The sequence below is a fragment of the Oryctolagus cuniculus genome, chromosome 1 (assembly GCF_051225735.1).
Source record: "Oryctolagus cuniculus isolate XC-2025 breed Fujian yellow rabbit chromosome 1, ASM5122573v1, whole genome shotgun sequence".
NCBI classification, from domain to species: domain Eukaryota; kingdom Metazoa; phylum Chordata; class Mammalia; order Lagomorpha; family Leporidae; genus Oryctolagus; species Oryctolagus cuniculus.
This window is the reverse complement of record NC_142867.1, coordinates 66,514,302-66,533,979: the sequence shown is the minus strand read 5'-3', so window position 1 is coordinate 66,533,979 and position 19,678 is coordinate 66,514,302. Positions and strand designations below refer to the sequence as shown.

Here is a 19,678-nt window from a genome sequence, read left to right as displayed (position 1 = left end):
TCTCTGCCTCTCCTTCTCTCTCTGTGTAACTCTGACTTTTAAATTAATAAACAAATATTTAACAACAACAAAAATACTAGTCTTCTTTCCCTGTTTGCCTGGGGCGCTGGGAAACTCAGAGCTGAGTTCCTGGGACCCACCCTGGCCCAGAGCATCAGCCTGAGAAGGCTGGTGGAGGCAGGCCCAGGGAAGGCAGGTTTGTTTCCAGAGCCCTGGAGTGAGACCACCACAGTGGTTGGTGTGAGAGCAGGGCAGCAAGGCCACCACAGCCCCCCTTGTCCACACACACGCTCCTTTTCATCCACAAACTGAGGCCCAAGAGAGGTGAACCCAGCTTCTCCTGAACAAGCCGGCTGTGTGGACACTTCATCTGCAGAGTGGGCTGAGATATGGCCTTTGCCGCCATGCAAAACATCTTTCTTGTTGAATGAAACCTTAGGAAACCATTTTTTTTAAGTGCTTATTTGAGAGTAGAGAAACAGAAAGAACTGCTATCCGCTGATTTGCTTTCCAAGTGCCTACAACCACCAGGGCTGGGCCCGAGCAGGGAACTCAGTCCAGGTCCCCCATGGGTGGCCGGAACTCAGTCCCTCCAGCCAGCCCTGCTTGCCCCCATGGTCTGCGTTAGCAGGAAGCTGGGACTGGGTATCAACCCTGGCACTCCCATCTGGGACACAGGCCCCTCAACACTAGGCCAAATGCCCGGCCCTAGGATTCTCATCCAACAAGACGTTACCAAGCCCCTGCTCCACATAGCACGGTGTTCAAGGTCACAGAGCTGGGCTCACATCCCTGGTCTAGGTTTCAGTAGTTATGCGACCTCAGGGCAGTTATCTGCGCCTCAGTTTCCCCATCTGTAAAATGGGATGGAAATAGTAGTAATCCATCCTAACGGGTACTTGTGAGATTAACTGAGGCCAAGTGCTTAGCACTCAGTAATGTTCCTGGGCTGAGCCCCTTGGGAGCAAAGGAAGGGGCCCCCATCCCAAATTATAAAAAGCTTTCTGATTCAAACGATGAAATAAATTCACAAATACTGAAAATGATAAAGAAGGAATAAAGTGAACGCAGACTCAGTTCTTTGCCGAGACAGCCTCCTGCTTGTCCTCTCTTCCCTATTTCATTAAACTTTGCTATTCGCTCTCGTCTGTATCTTCTCTTGCGCGAAGACAAGTTTCCATAAGCGGGAACCCCACGACACACGTGGGCCGCGGTAGCGAGGAGCGAGGGGAGGTGTTTGGGGCCGGGAGGCGTGGCTCCGCACACACACCGCCTGCAGCGGGAAGCTGTGGGAATAAGCGGGCCCCAGGGATCCCAACCGCTCAAGCTGCCCCCAGGGGCTGGCGCGAGGGCCTGCCCTGGACCCGGGAGGGCCAGCACGGGGAGGGAAGACAGAGACAGGGCTTGGGCAGGTGCACGTGCAAGGCACCCACGCCGCGGTCCCCGAGCCGGCTCTCCTGGAGCGTGCGTGCTGCGCCCCCCGGTGGCAATGCCGGACAACTACAGAACCTGTATTGACGTTTTCCCCGCACCTTGCAGTCCTCATTGTTACGCGGGCCGCCGGCCGGCCGGATGCCCACCTTTGGCAATCAGAATCCACACGTAAGGAACAGCGTTTGCTCCGTGACTCCGCTGAGTGAGTGGACGGGGGCGAGAGGGTGCCAAGCCAGGGCTGCGAACCGCCCAGCTAGCTCCCTGCTCAGAGCAAGGCCGTAGCAACCGGGGCTGCTGCGTTCCTGGAGTAGGACAGGGGTGCGGGCAGCAGAGGGCGCTATTGCAGCCGAGAACCATGCTGGCGTCCTGCGGGGTCTGGTTCCCCAGGCTGGGAGACCTGGGGCCCGCTGCCCTGTGCTAGGCTTCCCTGGGAGCCGCTGGCTATGTCTGCTCAGTGGGCCACGGACCTCCACACGGCCACCCTGCCAGGATTTGAAGGATGCGGTTGCTTCTCTTTTAAAAAAGAGATTTGTATTTATTTGAGAGGTAGAGTGACAGAGAAACTGATCTTCCATCTGCTAGTTCACTACCCACGTGGGTGCAGGGACCCAAGCATTCCAGCCATCCTCTGCTAGCACGTTAGCAGGATGCTGGATTAGAAGTGGAGCAGCTGGGACTCGAACTGGCACTCTGGTGTGAGATTTTGGTGTCACAAGCCAGACTTACCTTGCTGCACCACCATGCCAGCCTGGAATGTGCTGTTCTTTTGTGCCTTTTAAGTTATATAGAACTCTAACCTAGGCAAAACTTCTTACCCTAGGTTCAAACGAACTTACAAAGACCATAATTTCCAGCATTATCGTAATGTCAACACTTTATATAAATGCCACAGTGATTTGATACCTCCAATTAACCACTTGAGCACACACAGATAAGTCTTTCTTCATCGGTTCCGCTTTTTGCATTGTCTCATTTTCTCCTTGAGCTTATATTTCCAGCTCCCACAACCCTGGGAACGTCTCCATGCAGCCTGGAAAATCTGGCGTTCCCAGTGGAGTTGAGCCGTGACCTCTGCCACATCTACTCCCCTCGCCCTGGTTGGCTGAGCTGACCCCGCTCTGGCTTCACTGGGGACTTTTCCAGGCAGATCCTGACCCGACCAGCTGGGTATTTTCCAAGTCCTGTGACCCATTAAAATCTAGTTTCTTTCCATTCCCTTTGTTGGCTCTGCACCAGGGTCCTGGGATGCAAATAACACCCTCAAAACACTGCCGCTCGCCTACACAACGACTTCACACATTCAGAGCTCCATTGAGAAAGGCTGTACAGTGTAGCCGGCACTGGGCTACCTGATTCATGTAACACTGGCCCCTTCATGCCGCCTCTCCCAGGCTGGGAGCTGCTGCTCAGGGTAGAAATGAAAAGTCGGAGACGGGGTGCAAAAGCCAAAGCGAGCTTATTTGCAATAAGCGACAAAAGCTCCCCGCACGGCAGAGGGGCCCAGAGCTGGGAGTCCTCACCCCAGCCCCCGGCTGTTTCTGTGATTTCCTTTTGCCAGGTGGCTGGGCCTCCCTGTCAGCCATATTGTGGCCTGGCAATGCCTGGCTATTCTATGCTAGCTCCGCTGAGCCTGCCAGTCCCCCTTGAAGATACAGAATGTGGCCTGCAAGCCCGTGGGCTTGGGTAGCACAAACGTCCCCTTTTCCTTCTGTGTTCCTGGTTTCAGCCGCCTGTGGCCCAGGGCAGGGATGACACCACTCATGCACCTAACAGGACAGCTGCGTCGGGGGGGGGGGGGCAGGGGTGATGGGATCAGCTGAGACTGCAATCTATTTTTTGTTTAAGATTTATTGATTTATTCTAAAGGCAGAGTTAGAGACACAGAGAGAGAGGTCTTCCATCTTCTGGTTCACTCCCCAAATGGCCACCATGACCTGCGCTGGGCCAGACCCTTCTTGCAGGTCTCCCACGTGGGTGCAGGGGTCCAAGCACTTGGGCCATCCTCTGCTGCTTTCCCAGGCACATTAGCAGGGAGCTGGATTGGAAGTGGAGCAGCCAGGACTCGAACCAGCACCCCCTGTGGAATACCAGCATTGCAGATGCCGGCTTTACCGGCTACGTTACAGCACTGGCCCCCAGCTGCATCCTACTAACAGTGACTAACCCCAGCGCATAAAACCTTGGATTTTATACAAGCACAATGTAAGTTTGCTGTCATTTTATATCCTTACATTGCATTTTTTGTAACTTAAGTAACCAGCACCTCACCAAGTTGAGTGTTTCATTCGTGGCGAGTTCCAGGGATCTGATCAGAAACCACAAAGTCAGAAGACTTGGTTAATATTTCTAAATCTAAAGCATTTTCAGAGGTTCAAAGCATTTGGTCAAAATAAAAATAGGCGGATGATGTACACATCACCTGAGCACTTTAACTGAAGCCGTGAGCCAGGTCTAGGTAAGCAATCGACAAAAATAGGCTGATAATTTTTTTAAAGATTTACTTTTTACTTATTTGAAAGGTAGAGTTACAGAGAGAGAGAGACAGAGATCTTCCATCCACTGGTTCACTCCTCAAATGGCTGCAACACCTGAGGCTGGGCCAGGAAAAAGCCAGGAGCCAGGAGCTCCTCCCAGGTCTTTCGCGTGGATGCAGGGGCCACCCATCCACTGCTTTCTCAGGTCCATCAGCAGGGAGTTGGATCAGAAATGGAGCAGCCGGGACTCGAACTGGTGCCCATATCCCATGTGGGCAGGCAGAGGCTCCACCTGCTAAGCCACAGCGCTGGCCCAAGGCAGGTAATGTTAATTCCTTTAAGACCCAGTTCTCCCGGATAATGAAGACTCAATGCAAAACCTTCCCTGAGACGCATAAAATCCTCATTATTTGGGTGAGTTGGCACAGCACAGAAAAGCTGTGATGAAAAGGATTAGCACGTGACAGCAGCACCTTGAAGCCTAGAAGACAAAGCACGTAAGTGCTGAGCGAGCCACGTTTCGTTAAAAGACACGGCTACCTGAGTGGGATTGCAAACATTTCCAGAGAAGTACAACTGAAGGCCAAAACCCTTCAAACAGATGCTCGCGGTAACTCAGCAGTTTGTGGCGTTCTAGAAAGCCCTGCGAGGGTCAGACTTTGATCTCCACAGCCCCAGGACCTTCCGTGGAGGGCGGTGGTGACAGGAGAGCTCCGAGGTTAACAGGTTTCAGGAGGCACACACTGGCGCCAACGGTAGAGCACCAGGATCTTACACCAGTGGGCCGAGAAACTCCCGTATGCAGCAAGCAGGAGCACGGGAAGCCTTTGGGTGAGAAAGGCCAGGAGGCCGGCGCTCTTACCGGTCTGGAAAAACTTAGGAGGGGTTCGGCATGCACACCCTGCAGGGCTCTGCGGTGGTCACCAACAGCAGTGGACAATGACCCATGTTGTCGGAGAAACAAGGCCCGGGGCCCACCTTGTGAGACTAGGGGAGGGGCAGGGAACAGACCCTGCACGGCCCAGGCCAGCCAGGGAGGGCCGCAAGTGCCCAGGCCGAGAGTATGGCCAGGGAGGTCGTGGCTGGCAGAAGCAGAGCAGGCTGTGGCCAAGGCAGCTGGGCTACAGGAGAGCAGGTGAGCGTCTGCCTCCACGAAGCATTGGTGAAGGGACTTTGGCTGCCATGAGACAAGGCCAGATGCAGCAGTCCTCAGAACTTGTCCCTGGGCCCCGCCCGTGCCCCACCTTGGGCGCCGCATATGGTACTGGGGCCAGTGGCTCGGGGTTCAGCCGTGAGCCAGAGAGGGGCGGTGGTGAGCACAGTACCAAAGCTTAGTGAAGAAGGTGCACCTGGCAGGCTGGGTGGCGGTGGGCGGCTCAGCAGAGTCAGAGAGCCCAGTCCCCATTCAGACCGGAGGTTTCATGTGTCTGGGTATGGGCCCTCCCTTTGTCCTCTGGCCTACCCCCTGCCGCGGGGAGGGCCTCCTGGGGGTAGCAGATGAGACTCCCTAGGCCGCCCCCAGGGACAGAGCTGGGCCCCAGCGGAGCAGGCCTTTGAGCTTTGCATATGTACATGCCAGTTTGCTTCTAAGGCTTGCGACCTTACTCCATTAACACAGAAATCCCCAGTACCTTAACAGAGCTCACCAGACAGCTTAACCTGCTACTAAACCATTCATTTTGCCACCTGCATTCCAAGACCAAACATCTCCCTAAACCAATTTGCAAATAAACATCCGGGAATTACAGGGTTCAGCAGAACGGCTGGAGAGGTTAAGATACCTAATACATCGGAACCACAGAGACCTGCTGAGAAGGTGGAGTGTCAGGATAGCAAATACAGGGGCGGGCGCTGTGGCTTAGGAAGAAGCTCCTGGCTCCTGGCTCCTGGCTTCGGATCCGCTCAGCCCTGGTCATTGCGGCCATTTAGGGAGTGAACTAGCAGATGGAAGACCTCTCTCTCTCTCTGCCTCTCCCTCTCTGTCTGTAACTCTACCTCTCAAATAAATAAATAAAATTAGTGGTTAGGGGCCGTTAGGACACCCGGCTCCCTAGACAGAAACAGGCGTGTCGCTGGATGGAGGGAGGAAGGCGAAAAGAGGCGCCGCTGGGGGGCGACAGAGCCCGCAGCAGGAGCGACCCCGGCCCGCCAAGGCGTGCGCGCGGAGCTGGGGATCGGAGGCGGTGGCCTGGACGGAGGGGTGGGGGTGGGGGGGTGTCAGCGTTGCCCAATGGACATGTAACGTGAGCCCGGTGTGTAATTGCAAGTTTCCTATTAAGTTTCCACTTAATAAAGCAAATAAAAAGAGAGTCGTCTCCAGACATGAAAGCCGAGGAAGTGGACTTGCTAACTCCCTGATCTGATCCATTTGTGCTGTGCGTGTTGAAACACTGCCCAGGACACCATAAAAGCCGAGCAGTGGATGGAAGATACCTCTCCCTCGGTCACTCTACCTTTCAAAGAAATACATAAAATTTTTTTTAAAATAAGGAAAAAAGAGCAAGCGATGTGAATTTTACTGAATTTAAGCCCATAAATCCAAAATGCTATCAGTTCTACAATAACTGATATCAACGTTCTTCAGCCAGCACGTGTTCTGTCTCTGATACCTCTTTTCTTCTCAGCTCGGACGGCTGTGGCTGTCCCCAGCCAGCTCTGCCCAGGCAGCACCTGCTGCAGGTCAAGAGTCTCACTAGGACAAGGACTTCTGGCCCCACCTGCCCCTCCACCAACAGCACCGGCCACCCCGCACCTGCCCCACCCATCTGAGGGCTGCTCTCTGAAGTGCATCTCGACCCGTGGGGACCCAGATTAGGAGACAGGTTTCCCATTCTTCTTCCCTCTGGTCTGAGGCCAAAGCTACCAGGATTCAGGACGTTCGAGACTCCATGACTTAAATTAAATCAAAACCCCTCAATGCTTGGATTCTTGATCTGGTGTCCTACCCAAAGAGAGGTTGACAGCAGGGTCTGGACCCGCGACGCCTGGCGTGGACCCCGGTTGCGAGACCTTGGGGAGACGGCTGAAAGCCTCAGTTTCCTCGTCTGTAAAGTAGGGACAAGAATAATACTTGTCCAACAGGTTGTTGTGAGAATTGAGATATGAGAACATTTTATGCAAAATGAGAGTTAAAAGATATTTGTTTTGTTGCACAAACTATTTTATAATCCATGTGTACAAATGACCATCAAAAACTTTAGGAAAAAATGCATATTATGGGACTAGCATTGTGGTGTAGCAGGTTAAGCCGCCATCTACAATGCCCCATATGGGTGCTGGTTCAAGTCCCAGCTGCTCCACTTTCAATCCAGCTCCCTGCTAATGCACCTGGGAAAGCAGCAGAAGATGGCCCAAGTCCCTGGGTCCCTGCCACTCATGAGGGAGACCTGGATGAAGCTCCTGGCTCCTGGCTTCAGCCTGACCCAGCCCTGGCTGATGTGGCCATTTGAGGAGTGAACCAGCAGATGGAAGATTCTGTGTGTGTGTGTGTATGTGTTTTCTTTTCTCTCTGTAACTCTGACTTTCAAATAAATAAATAAATAAATAAATCCTTTAAAAATGCCTATTATGGGGGCTGGCACTGTGGTGTAGCAAGTAAAGCTACCTGCTCCCTACAGTACGGCATCCTATATGGGCACTGGTATAAATCCCGGCAGCTTCACTTCCACTCCAGCTCTCTGCTGTGACCTGGGAAAGCAATGGAAGATGGCCCAAGTCCTTGGGCCCCTGCACCTGCATGGGAGACCTGGAAGAAGCTCCTGATTCCTGGCTTTGGATGGGCGCAGCTCCAGCCGTTGTTGCCAACTGGGGAGTGAACCAGTGGATGGAAGAACTCTCTCTCTCTTTCTCTCTCTCTCTCTCTCTCTCTCTCTCTCCTTCTCTCGGTTGTAATTCTACCTCTCAAATAAATAAAAAATTTAAAAAAAATTTTTTTAAAATGAATTGTAGATGTTAGAGGATAGCCGATGGCGACAGGAGCTGATGTCACAACACGCAGCCCAGGCGATTCATGAATGCTGTCAAACAAGGGCACCTCAACAGCGTTGCAATGCAGCTATGAAAGTGCAGATTTTTGGATGTCGGTGCTTATTTAGCAGGGACCCAAGCACTTGGCCCATTTTCCACTGCCCTCCCAGGCCATAGCAGAGAGCTGGATCAGAAAAGGAGCAGCCAGGACTCGAACCAGCGCCCATATAGGATGCTGGCACGGCAGGTGGAGGTCCAGCCTATTATGTCCCCGTGCCACCCTTGCCATCTACAACTTTTTAACATTAAGAGAAAGCTGCTCAGCTGGAAGAACCCTTTTAAAAACAACTTGGTTCTCTGCTAGTAAAAGGCTCCTGGCAAAGTGTCGGGGTTTTTCTCGGGGATGCCTTAAAGCACCTCTGAGATGGGCTTCGGTGTTGTGCAGCCAGGTTGGGCAGCTGGGAAGGGACCAGGGTCAGCCTGAAACCCCGAGGGTCTGGCTCTGGGCTCTGAGTCCCCCCTGGGCCACTCCCTTGCCCAGCCTGCCAGGTCAGTCACTGCCCATCTGAGACCTCGCTCTCCTACACTGCCCTCCGCCCCCATCTGCACACGCAGGACCCCCCACCCCCACTCTGTGCTCACCTCTTGCCCTGTCCCAGCTGGCGCGTGGGCCTCTGTGCTCGTGGTGATGTCATCACTGGCCTCTGAGTACCCTCTCCTGCTGACCAGCAAAATCTCTTCCTTGAGCACTCAGGCCTCCCGGGAAAGGCTCCCGCCTGTCTGCACCCCACCCTGCCCTGCCTTGTGTCCCCGGCCGGGCCACGTGACATGATGGGCTGTGCTGGAATCCAGTTCCTCATACCAGGTGTCGGCTCCCTGCCTGGTGACAAGGCGCAGGCCCAGGCCCAAGTCCGGGAGCCTGGTAAACCGGGACTTCATTCTGGTACTGTCGCCTGCTTCGTGAGTGCCTTCAACAAAAGGCTTAATTCACCATGCGTCCTCCAAGACTGTGTGAGTGCGGCTGGCAGTGTGTGTCGAGTTCCTGCCACACACTCCAAGTTCATCCGTGGTGGCTTCTTATTACCCAGCACAATGACTGCCTTGTATTTTTCTCTGAATTTTAAAAAAATACATAATTTCCTTGTGATCATAAAATAAGATAATCAGTAAATTGCCGGGAAAGGCAATTGGATAATAACCTTGCCCGCTTTCAACACACTTACCCTTTGAGCCAGAAATTCCACTTCTGGGAACTCATGTTACAAATACATTCCCGTGGGGCCAGTGCTGCGGTGTAGCGGGTAAAGCCGCCTTCTGCAGCACCGGCATCCCTACGGTGCTGATTGGTGTCTAACTGCTCCACTTCTGATGCAGCTCCCTGTTAATGCACCTGGGAGAGCAGCAGAGGATGGGCCCAGGTGCTTGGGTCCCTGCACCCACGTGGGAGATCCTAATGGAGTTCTTGGTTCCTGGCTTTGGTCTGGCTCAGCCCTGGCCATTACAGTCATTTAGGGAGTGAACCAGCAGGTGGAAGACTTATCTCTCTCTGTCTCTGCCTCTCCCTCTCAGTAAATCTGCCTTTCAAATAAGTAAATAAATATTTAAAAAAATTCCCATGCATAGAAATTGCATATGCACAAGAATGTCATTGTAGCAAAATATTGAAAGCCTCCAAAATGTCCAAGACTAGGAACTGCTGAAATGAATTGCAATGTCTGCAGCTGAGACGCTATGAACCAGGAAGACAGGAGGGGTGGGCCACCGTCCAGGGTCTTCTTCTTATTGTTTTAGACTTATTTATTTACTTGAAAGGCAGTTAGAGAGAGAGAGAGAGAGAGAGAGAGAGAGAGAGAGAGAGAGAGATCTTCTATCTGCTGGTTTAATTCCCTAATGGCCACAACAGCTGGGAATCCCATCCAGGTCTCCCATGCGGGTGCAGGGGCCCAAGCACTTGGGTCATCCTCTGTGCCTTCCCAGTTTCACTCACCAGGAACTGGATCAGATCAGGACTCAGATCAGGGCTTACATGGGATGCTGGCATCATAGGCGGCAGGTTATCCCACTGTGCCACAATGCTGGCCCCTCTTTTTCTTTTTTTTTCTTTTAATATCAGGAAAATGTACTCATGCATGGCTTGCACAGTTAAAAGTTTAAAATTTTAAAAGTATTTTGCAAACATGGTTCTTGGGCAACATAGGGGAAAAGAAACGGAAGTGAGGGAGGCACACTTGTTTCTCTTGCCTGAGGCCACCCCCTTGCCACGTGAGCAACTTTCCCTCCCCTGGTTATTTTTATGCACATTATACTACTGGGCACGGTTGAGAAAGTGCATGCAACTTTGGATTCCAGTTTTCCCATTAACATTATGACCTGGCATTGGTTGGCAGCTGGACATCTGCCAGTCGCTGCATCTCTGAACAACTACAAGAGGTAGGCAGGCACACAGGGACCGAGGGGAGGCAGGGGAGAGCTCTGTGCGCTCTGAGCACCCATGGGCAGCTTCCGCAACCTTAGCGCTCTGGACACTGTGGTCTGGATACTTCCTGACCGTTGGGGGCTGCCCCTATGCGCTGTAGGAGGTGGAGCCTTGTCCTTGCTTTCCACCCAGGGAAGCCAGCAGCAACCCCAACCCAGCGGTGACAGCCAAAAATGTCACTGGGCTTTGCCAAACTACCCAGGGGAAGGTTGCCAGATTGAGCTATAAACATACAAGCCGCCCAGCTAAGTGTGAACTTGGATTTCAGATAAACAACACATTTTTTTTAAAAGCTTTGTTTATTCATTTGAAAGGCCCAGTTACAGAGAGAGGGAGAGACAGAGACATCCATCTGCTGCTTCACTCCCCAAATGGCTGCAACAGCCAGGGCCAGACCAGGCTGAAGCCAGGAGCCAGGAACTCCATCCAGGTCTCCCACATGGGTGGCAGGAGCCCCAGATCTTGGGCCAGCTTCTGCTGCCTTCCCAGGTGCAATCCAGGGAGCTGGATCAGAAGCAGAGCAGCTGAGACTTGGATCAGGGCTCATATAAGATGCTGGATCTGGGCCGGCGCCACGGCTCACTAGGCTAATCCTCCACCTTGCAGCGCCAGCACACCGGGTTCTAGTCCCGGTTGGGGCGCCGGATTCTGTCCCGGTTGTCCCTCTTCCAGGCCAGCTCTCTGCTGTGGCCAGGGAGTGCAGTGGAGGATGGCCCAGGTGCTTGGGCCCTGCACCCCATGGGAGACCAGGAAAAGCACCTGACTCCTGGCTCCTGCCATCGGATCAGCGCGGTGCGCCGGCCGCGGCGGCCATTGGAGGGTGAACCAACGGCAAAGGAAGACCTTTCTCTCTGTCTCTCTCTCTCTCACTGTCCACTCTGTCTGTCAAAAAAATAAATAAATAAAAAAGATGCTGGATCTGCAGTGGCTTAACCTGCTGTACCACAACACTAGCCCCTCAACAGAGAAGCTTTTTAAAAAATTGATTCAAAGACTTACTTATGTATTTGAAAGGCAGAGTGACAAAGAGAGAGAGAGACTGAGAGAGATCTTCCATCTAGTGTTTCATTCCTTAAACGGCACAACAGCTAGGGTCAGGCCAGGCCAAAGTCAGGAGCCGGGAGCTTCTTCTGGGTCTCCCACAAGGGTAGCACCAGCAACGGATGCAGTCCAGGGGCTCAGAGCTGGATTGGATGTGGAACAGCATGGACTGGAACTGGCGCTCCCATGGGATGCTGGTGTCGTGGGCAGTGGCTTAACCTGCTGAGCCATATTGCTGGCCCCTCAATGAGTAAGTATTAGTGTAAGTATGTCCCAAGTGATAGCCTGGTGAGGGAACACACTCTGAAAATCACCTGTCTATCTGATAATAGTTGATCAAGTCATCTCCGGCATGCTTACTGCTGTCAGTGCTGGGAAGCCCTGACCACTGGGCTGACCTGAGGGCGCCCTGCTCGGGATAGCAGGCAGCAATGGGGTCGGGTCTGTGCATGAGGGGGAGGAGTGGGCTCCAGGGGATGAGCCTGGCTGGTCTGAGGGACGAGGGGTGAGCAGCGGTGGTGTGGTTGGCTCTGGACGCGTGTGAAGTCCCAGGTGCTGGAGACATTTGGGTCAGATGTCCAGGGCCCAGGGGAGAAATGTGGGCAGAAGCCGCCAGGGAGAACGGTGCAGTGAGAGTGGCAAGAACACGAGGAGGCTGAGGACAGGGCCTGGGAGCCTCTGTCTTGGGGCAGTGAGAGAGCCACAGAGAGGGAGGTGGGGCTGGATGTCCAGCACCCAAAGCGAGCGACGCAGCTGAGAAGGCAGGTGAGCTGGAGACGGGGTGGTTTCCCAGCCCCTCAGATGTGGAGCCCTTGGAGTGGTGACGCTGCTGCATCCCTGCCCCGAGCTCAGTCTCCTCGCTGTTACCTGGACATGGAAAATGTGGTTCTGCCTCAGGGCCTTTGCACTTGCAGTTCCTCCAGTCCAGAAGATGCCGCAATGTCATTTCCAGACTTTTATTCAAATGTTGTCTGGTCCGTCCCTAACGTAATTCATTTAAATAGCAACATTCCCACATCTTCTTTCCCACTTCATGGCTCCCTGGAGCCACCTAAGGAAACCCATTCAAACTTATTCTAAATGTCTGCCTTGACTTGCAGGAGAATACGATCACGTGGCTCAAGATCGGAAGTCGTGCCTTTGCCGGGACATCAGCACCGCAATGAGTCATCTTGCACCTGCATTACCTCGTACAGTGCAGATGCCGCTCTGGGCTGAAGTCCCAGATGCAGGATTGCTGGACTAATGGTTAAGTGCATTTGTAACTTTATTTGCTTCCTGACTAGAATGTGAGTTCCATGAGAACGTCATGAGAACGTGGGGATTTCAAAGCTTTTGTTCATTGCTGTGTCCCCAAGTGTTTCAGGTGAACCTCAGCACCTAGCAGGTGCTCAAGAAATACATGTTTTTTTTTGTTTGTTTGTTTGTGTTTGTTTGTTTGTTTTTGACAGACAGAGTGGACAGTGAGAGAGAGAGAGAAAGGTCTTCCTTTTTTCCGTTGGTTCACCCCCCAGTGGCCGCTGCAGCTGGCGCGCTGCGACCGGCGCACCGCGCTGATCTGAAGCCAGGAGCCAGGTGCTTCCTCCTGGTCTCCCATGGGGTGCAGGGCCCAAGGACCTGGGCCATCCTCCACTGCACTCCTGGGCCACAGCAGAGAGCTGGATCGGAAGAGGAGCAACCCGGACAGAATCCGGTGCCCCAACCGGGACTAGAACCCAGGGTGCTGGCACTGCAGGTGGAGGATTAGCCTATTGAGCCGTGGTGCCGGCTGAAATACATGGGTTTTAACAATGTTTAAATACAATCAAGGTTTTAAAGAATGGAGTGATTTCATTTTTCTAAAAAATGTTTATTTATGCATTGTTTATTTGAAAGGCAGAGAGAGACAGACAGAGATCTTCCATCCTCTGGTTCACTCCCTGAATGCTTGCAACAGTCAGAGCTGAGCCAGCCTGAAGCTAGGAGCCAGGAACGCAATCTGAGTCTGCCAGGTGGGTGACAGGAACTCAATTACTTGGGCCATCACCTGCTGCCTCCCAGGTGTGCGAGTTAGCGAGTTAGCCGGAAGCCAGAACGGAGAGCGGAGCCAGGAGTCGGCCCCAGGCACGCTGATACGGGATGCAGGTGTCTAAGAGGCATCCTCACTGCCGCACTAAGCTCTTGCCCCAATCAACACCTGTGGAGGCAGTGAGTGAACCCATCGCTGGCAGCCATTCCAGCTCCAGCTCCCTCCCAGCCACAGGTCCTCAGAGAGCTTGGCCTCCCCCGTAGCCACCACCTCCTCTGGAAGCCGTGTGCCCTCTTCCTTCTCAGGCGCAGCAGGGCCCTTCTAAGCCCCTCTTGCTCGCTCTCCTGCGTCCCCTGCTTTCTTTACCCAGGAAGACATTCTAAACACATCTCCTAACCAGGCATCATTTCACCTCTACATTCCCTCCCTCAACTACAGTTTCCTCCTTTTTAGGAATTTACAAAACCATCCAACCCTTAAAGATTTATCAGGTGGCAGAACAGCAAGAGCGATACTTTTCAAAAACTAAATTGATTCACGGAGTGAGTGGTGGTTTGGTGCCAGGCTCTGTGCTGGCAATGGGAACAGGACAGGGACATGGGGACAGTCGTCCCTGCAGTGGAGGGGGCATCAGTCGAAGGAAGACAGTACCCAGGGGCAGTGTCCTGGAGGGTGGGAAGTGTAGTTTCTCATTTCAGAGTGCCCAGGTTTCAGCACCCAACGTGGCATAGTCACGACACCTACCTGCCCTCCCCTCTCCACATTATAAACAGGATTTGCGAGGAGTCATCTCTGTGGTGTAGTGGGTAAAGCTGCCGTCTGCAGCACCAGCATCCCATATAGGCACCAGTTCAAGTCCCAACTCTCCACTTCTGATCCAGCTCCCTGCTAATGTGCCTGGGAAAGCAACAGAGAATGGCCCAAGTCCTTGGGTCCCTGCACCCACATAGGAGACCTGGAGGAAGCTCCTGGCTCCTGACTTCAGATCGGCTCAGCTCCAGCTGTTGTGGACATTTGGAGAGTGAACCAGTGGACAGAAGATTCTCTCCCTCTCCCCCCATATCTCCCTCTCTTTATCTCTCTATATAGTTATATATGTAACTCCAACTTTCTGATAAATAAATACATCTTAAAAAAAAAAGGATCTGAGGTTTAAGCCCCCTGCTGTGTTCAGAATAATAGTGATCAGGTTGCTCGCAAGACTTCCCTGTTTTCCCCTCACCTGCGGGAAGGACCCTTTTTGCTGGCTGGCTGGCTTTGGCCTTGGCTGCACGTTTCTGGGTGTGTCTGTTGATATTTGTCTAAGCCAACAGTTTAACTACAGGAAACTTGGCTACGCTGATTTCAGGCATGCCTGTCTGTGACCCTCAGTGAACACCCAGCCTGGGATTTGGGTTTCTCCCTGGCTTCCAGGTTTTCCATGGGAGTGGGGCAGAAGCGGCAAAGGCATTTGAAGCCTGGAGCCAGATCTGTCTGGGTTCAAATCCCGGCCCACAGGGTAGCAGCTGTGAGATCCCGGGCGGTTAAAGGGAAATGGCCCAGCCCTGATCTTGTGTCCCAGCCGTGCCTGCTCTTCCTGGCCCCCTGCCCCTTATAACCAGCCACCCCAATAAGGAAGGGGTAAAGTCCACAGCCATGACTCAGGCCCGAGACAAGGCTTCCACGAGGACAGTCTGTGTGCCTAGGGCCAGGCTCTTCCCTCACCGTCACGGTCAAGTGCACTCTCTCTCAGCCCAGCCTGGGCTCTGAGACTGTTGATTATTTCTGAGGCTCTTCTGTGGTGGCACTGCCCCACCTTTTGGCTCCTAAACTGAACTTCCCAGACATTCTGAGAGGGCCCAATACAAATGAGAATGTTCTTTGGTTGTGTTCCATCCTATCTGGCACTGTCTCCATGGCATATGCTATCAGGGGCATTCTTAAACTTCAATAAATAGAAAAGCACAGAAGATTCTAGAAGTTAGACACCTGTGTCAGTATCCATACCGGAATGGGAGAGCCCACATCTCTTTTTCTATTTTTATTTATTTGAGAGGTGGAAAGACAGACATAGAAAGAGCTTGCATCCACTGGTTCACTCCCCAAATGCCTGCAAAAGCAAGGGCTAGGCCAGGCCAAAGCTGGGAGCCAGTAACTCAATCCCAATCTCTCTGGTGGGTGACAGGGACCCAAATACTGAGCCACTGCCTGCTGCCTCCAGGGTGTGCATCAGCAGGAAGCTTGAATTGGCAGCAGAGCTGGGACTGGAACCCAGGCACCCTAATATGGGATGTGGGTGTCCCAATAGATAGGAATCTCCAAGTAATGTTAAGGAGGTGGAGAGACTCCCAGCTAGATTGGGTTGTTGTCTTCCTGTGTGCAAGAATAGAACCAGGAGCTGTAGACAGAGAGGAAGAGAAGAGCAGGACTTAGCAAATGGCAAAGGCACAGTACACACTCAGACAGGGTGCAGGCAACCCTAAGAGAGGGAACGGCCCCCACCCAGGCTGGGATCAACCTTTTATAGGGCGGGCCCTGACTGAATTCCCAAAGGAGACGGGCCTGGGTCTGGGGTTGCAGCGCCTGGGGTGGTCTCCGGGAAGGCGTCCGGAGCACAGTGCAGAGTGAGGCTCGCTGCGTGAGGAGGAGCGCGGGTGCTGCCTTCCTGTTGAAGCAGCGCGGAGGATGCTGGAATCTGGGCAGTGCACACGGCGGGCAGGGTTGGCAGTCCTTAGCTGCTTATCCCTTCCCGACTCCCCGTCTCACCCACATCAGAATGAGAGAGAGAGAGAGAGAGAGAGAGAGCGCTCTTCTATCTACTGGATCACTCCCCAAATGCCTGCAACAGTTGGGGCTGTGGCAGCCCAAAGCCAGGAGCCAGAAATTCGATCCAGGTCTCCATGTGGGTGTTTGGGTGGCAGGGACCCAAGCACCTGGGCCATCACCTACTACTCCCAGGGACATTTGCAGGAAGCTGTGTAGGAAACAAAGGCAGGACTCAATCCTGGGCACTCCAATATGGGCTTCCGGCATCCTAAGCAGAGGCCTAACCTGCTAGACCACCATATCTGCCTCCTCTTTGTTTGTTCTTGGTTTCTGGAAGCTGTTAGACATCCTGAAACCCTACAAATGCCTTGGGATGTCTCTTGTTTTCTTTGGTTTTGCTCAGCCTTCAATGAACACTTTTAACCTAAAGACTTATTTATTTATGTATTTATTTATTTATTTTTAAAGATTTATTTACTTATTTGAAAGGCAGAGATACAGAGGGGCAGAGGCAGAGAGAGAGAGAGAAAGTGGTCTTCCATCCATTGGTTCACTCCCTAGATGGCTGCAACAGCTGTAGCTTCACTGATCTGAAGCCAGGAGCCAGGAGCTTCTTCTGGGTCTCCCACACAGGTGCAGGGACCTAAGCACTTGGGCCATCTTCTACTGCTTTCCCAGGCCATAGCAGAGAGCTGGATTGGAAGAAGAGCAGCTGGGACTTGAACCGGTGCCCATATGGGATTCTGGTGCCATGGGCGGAGGCTTTAGCCCACTATGCCACAGCGCCAGCCCCTTATTTGTTTTTTGGTTGCCTTTCTATTTTTCTCTGCTGGTTTTCTTGCCTGTATTTTCTTTCTCCTGGAATGCTCATTAGATAACAGTCAGACCTCTTGAACGGAGGCTTGCTCTATGACTGGATGTTTTCTCCCTTGTTTTAAAGCATTTTTTTGCCTTCATATTCTTGGAGAATTACACAACTTTTGCTTCTAGATTTTTTAAAAAAAAAATTTAACTATTTATTTATTTGAAAGGCAGAGTGACAGAGAGAGTGGGAGAGACAGAGAGACCGGTTTTCCATCCGCTGGTTCACTCCCCCAAATGCCCGCAACAGCCGGGGCAGGGCCAGGCTGCAGCCAGGAATCTGGAACTCCATCCGAGTCTCCCAGATGGATGGCAGGGGCCCAAGCACTTGGACTATCTTCCTCTGTCTTCCCAGGTACATTAGTAGGGAACTGGATTGAAAGTGGAGCAGCCAGGACCCAAACTGGTGCTGTGATATGAGATGCTGGCATCAAAAGGGGCACAGGGCTGGCTCTGCTCCTAGAATAGTCTTAAAGTAAAATCTAAATTCTGGGATAATTTTAGATTTATGAAAATGTTGCGCAGAGAATATACAAACTTCCCATACAGCAGTTACCCAGTTTCCGCTAACGTTAGCATCTTGCACAATCACAGCCAATTAGCATGTATACATTCCCAGGGACCAAATTCCAGCTCTGACTCAGATTCCGCCAGTTTTCCCACTACTGTCCTGGTTCTGTCGCAGGAGCCAGTCCACAGCTGTTTGTCCCTACAGCGTCTCAACCTCCCCTGTTGCTGTAAAATCACTCAGGCTGAAGACTGGCATTCTGTAGCGTGTTCTTCCATTTGGGTTTAAGTGCTTGGGGAGAGAAAGCCGAACAAAGCGAGAAGGGCACGGCTGGTCCCACAGCTGCGGCGGGGGACGGTAGCCTTGGTAACCTGGATCACAGGAGGAAAGCAGTGACTGGCAGGTTACAGTGCCCCTGCTGTCCCCTGCATGCTGTCCTCTGGAGGTGAGGCGCCAGGTCCAGCCCGGGGAGGAGGCAGCGGGCCAGTCAGTGCCGGCATGCACGTTATCTGCTGTCTTCTGCCCACGTGTTTATTTATTTGACCATTTATTTAGAGAGTATGGACGCCTGTTTATTTATCTTATACTTGGATTGTAAGTCAATACAACCTTATTTATTTTCTTGCTCAAATTGTTTCAGTTTTGGCTACTGCAAACCCTGTCAGCTCCCGCCTCCCTCCCACGAGCCGCAGTCTTGTAGAAACACCTTCCTTACCGTCTGGCACTGGCTTCCAGACTTTTCCATTGTATTTCCACCTGAATAATTGTTTTTCATTTCTCTGAAATTGATCATATTTCTGATCCTTTGAATGAGCAGTTTTTTTTTCTTGTTTTATAGATCCAATGTAACTGCAAATTAGAATTTTTTTCTGAAGATTTTTATTTTATTCATTTGAAAGGCACAGTTATAGAGAGGGAGAGACAGAGATCTTCCATCTACTTATTCACTCCCCAAATGGGTGCAACAGTCAGGGCTAGGCTAAACTGAAGCCAGGAGCCAGGCGCGTCATCTGGATCTCCAGCTTGGTGGCAAGGGCCCAAGGACTTGGGCCAACTTCCGCTACTTTTCCAGAAGCATTAGCAGGGCGCTGGTTCAGAAGTGAAGCACCTGGGGCTGGGGCTGGGGCATAGAAGGCTAAGTCTCTACCTGCAGTGCCAGCATTCCACATGGGTGCCGATCCAGCTCTCTGCTATTGCACCTGGGAAAGCAGCAGAGGATGGGCCAAGTCCTTGGGTCCCAGAAGAAGCTCCTGGCTCCTGGCTTCAACCTGGCCCAGCCCTGGCTATTGCGGCAATTTGGGGAGTGAACCAGCAGATGGAAGATCTCAGTCTCTCTCTCTCTCTCTCTCTCTCCCCTTATCTCTCTGTATCTCTACCTTTCAAATAAAAAGAATCTTAAAAAAAAAAAAAAAAAGAAAGTGAAGCACCTCTATGAACCCTGCCCATATAGGACGCCTGCCGGTGGAGCAGGTAAGGGCTTAAACCTGCTGGGCCACAGTGCTGGCCCCAGTGTTTTCTAGTCATAATATTGAAAATGCTACTGAGTGGATTTAAGTAATCAATCAGAATTACTCTCTAAAGAAGACTTAATTATAGGTACAGGACACATGCAAATATTATGATTCATGGCAATGTGAAAGTAATCATGTGACTGTTGGTGTGGGAAGACAGGGAGGCCGGAGGATGGAACAGAGTCAGGTGCTAACTTCTTCATTCTCTACAGAAGTCAAGAGATCCTGTCTGAAATTGGTAGAACTGGAAATAAAGGTTTTAAGTGATTGTTAGCTGAGAGAAGAATGAGTCTCTACCTAACACTAACCCAGTATGGAAGGGGTTGGAAGAAAAGCATTGGTGTCAGTGAGTGAAGCCTCTGTTTCATGAAATATTGATCAATGAATGCTGACTCCTTTGATCATTCAAGAACTGAGGCATATGTAGGTTAATCAGATTTGAGGTGTAAGTCACCACAGCTAGAAGCAAAAAGGGTTAAAATTGGTTTTCTTCAGAGAGGGGATGTAGGGTGTATTAAAACTTTTTAAAAAGATTTGATTTATTTATTTGAAAGGTAGCATTACAGACAGAGAGAGGGAGAGACAGAGAGAGAGGTCTTCCATTTGCTGGTTCACTCCCCAAAAAGTCATAATGGCCAGAGCTGAATGAATCTG

General features: G+C 51.9%; 1 long non-coding RNA gene across 1 annotated transcript; it reads left to right on the top strand.

The window, feature by feature from the left end:
- The first annotated feature begins 10,183 nt into the window (after positions 1-10,183).
- On the top strand, positions 10,184-12,810 carry LOC149128443 (uncharacterized). Its single transcript, XR_016232627.1, has 2 exons — positions 10,184-10,304; positions 12,492-12,810. It is a non-coding gene; the product is annotated as an uncharacterized LOC149128443 (long non-coding RNA).
- The last annotated feature ends 6,868 nt before the right edge of the window (positions 12,811-19,678 follow it).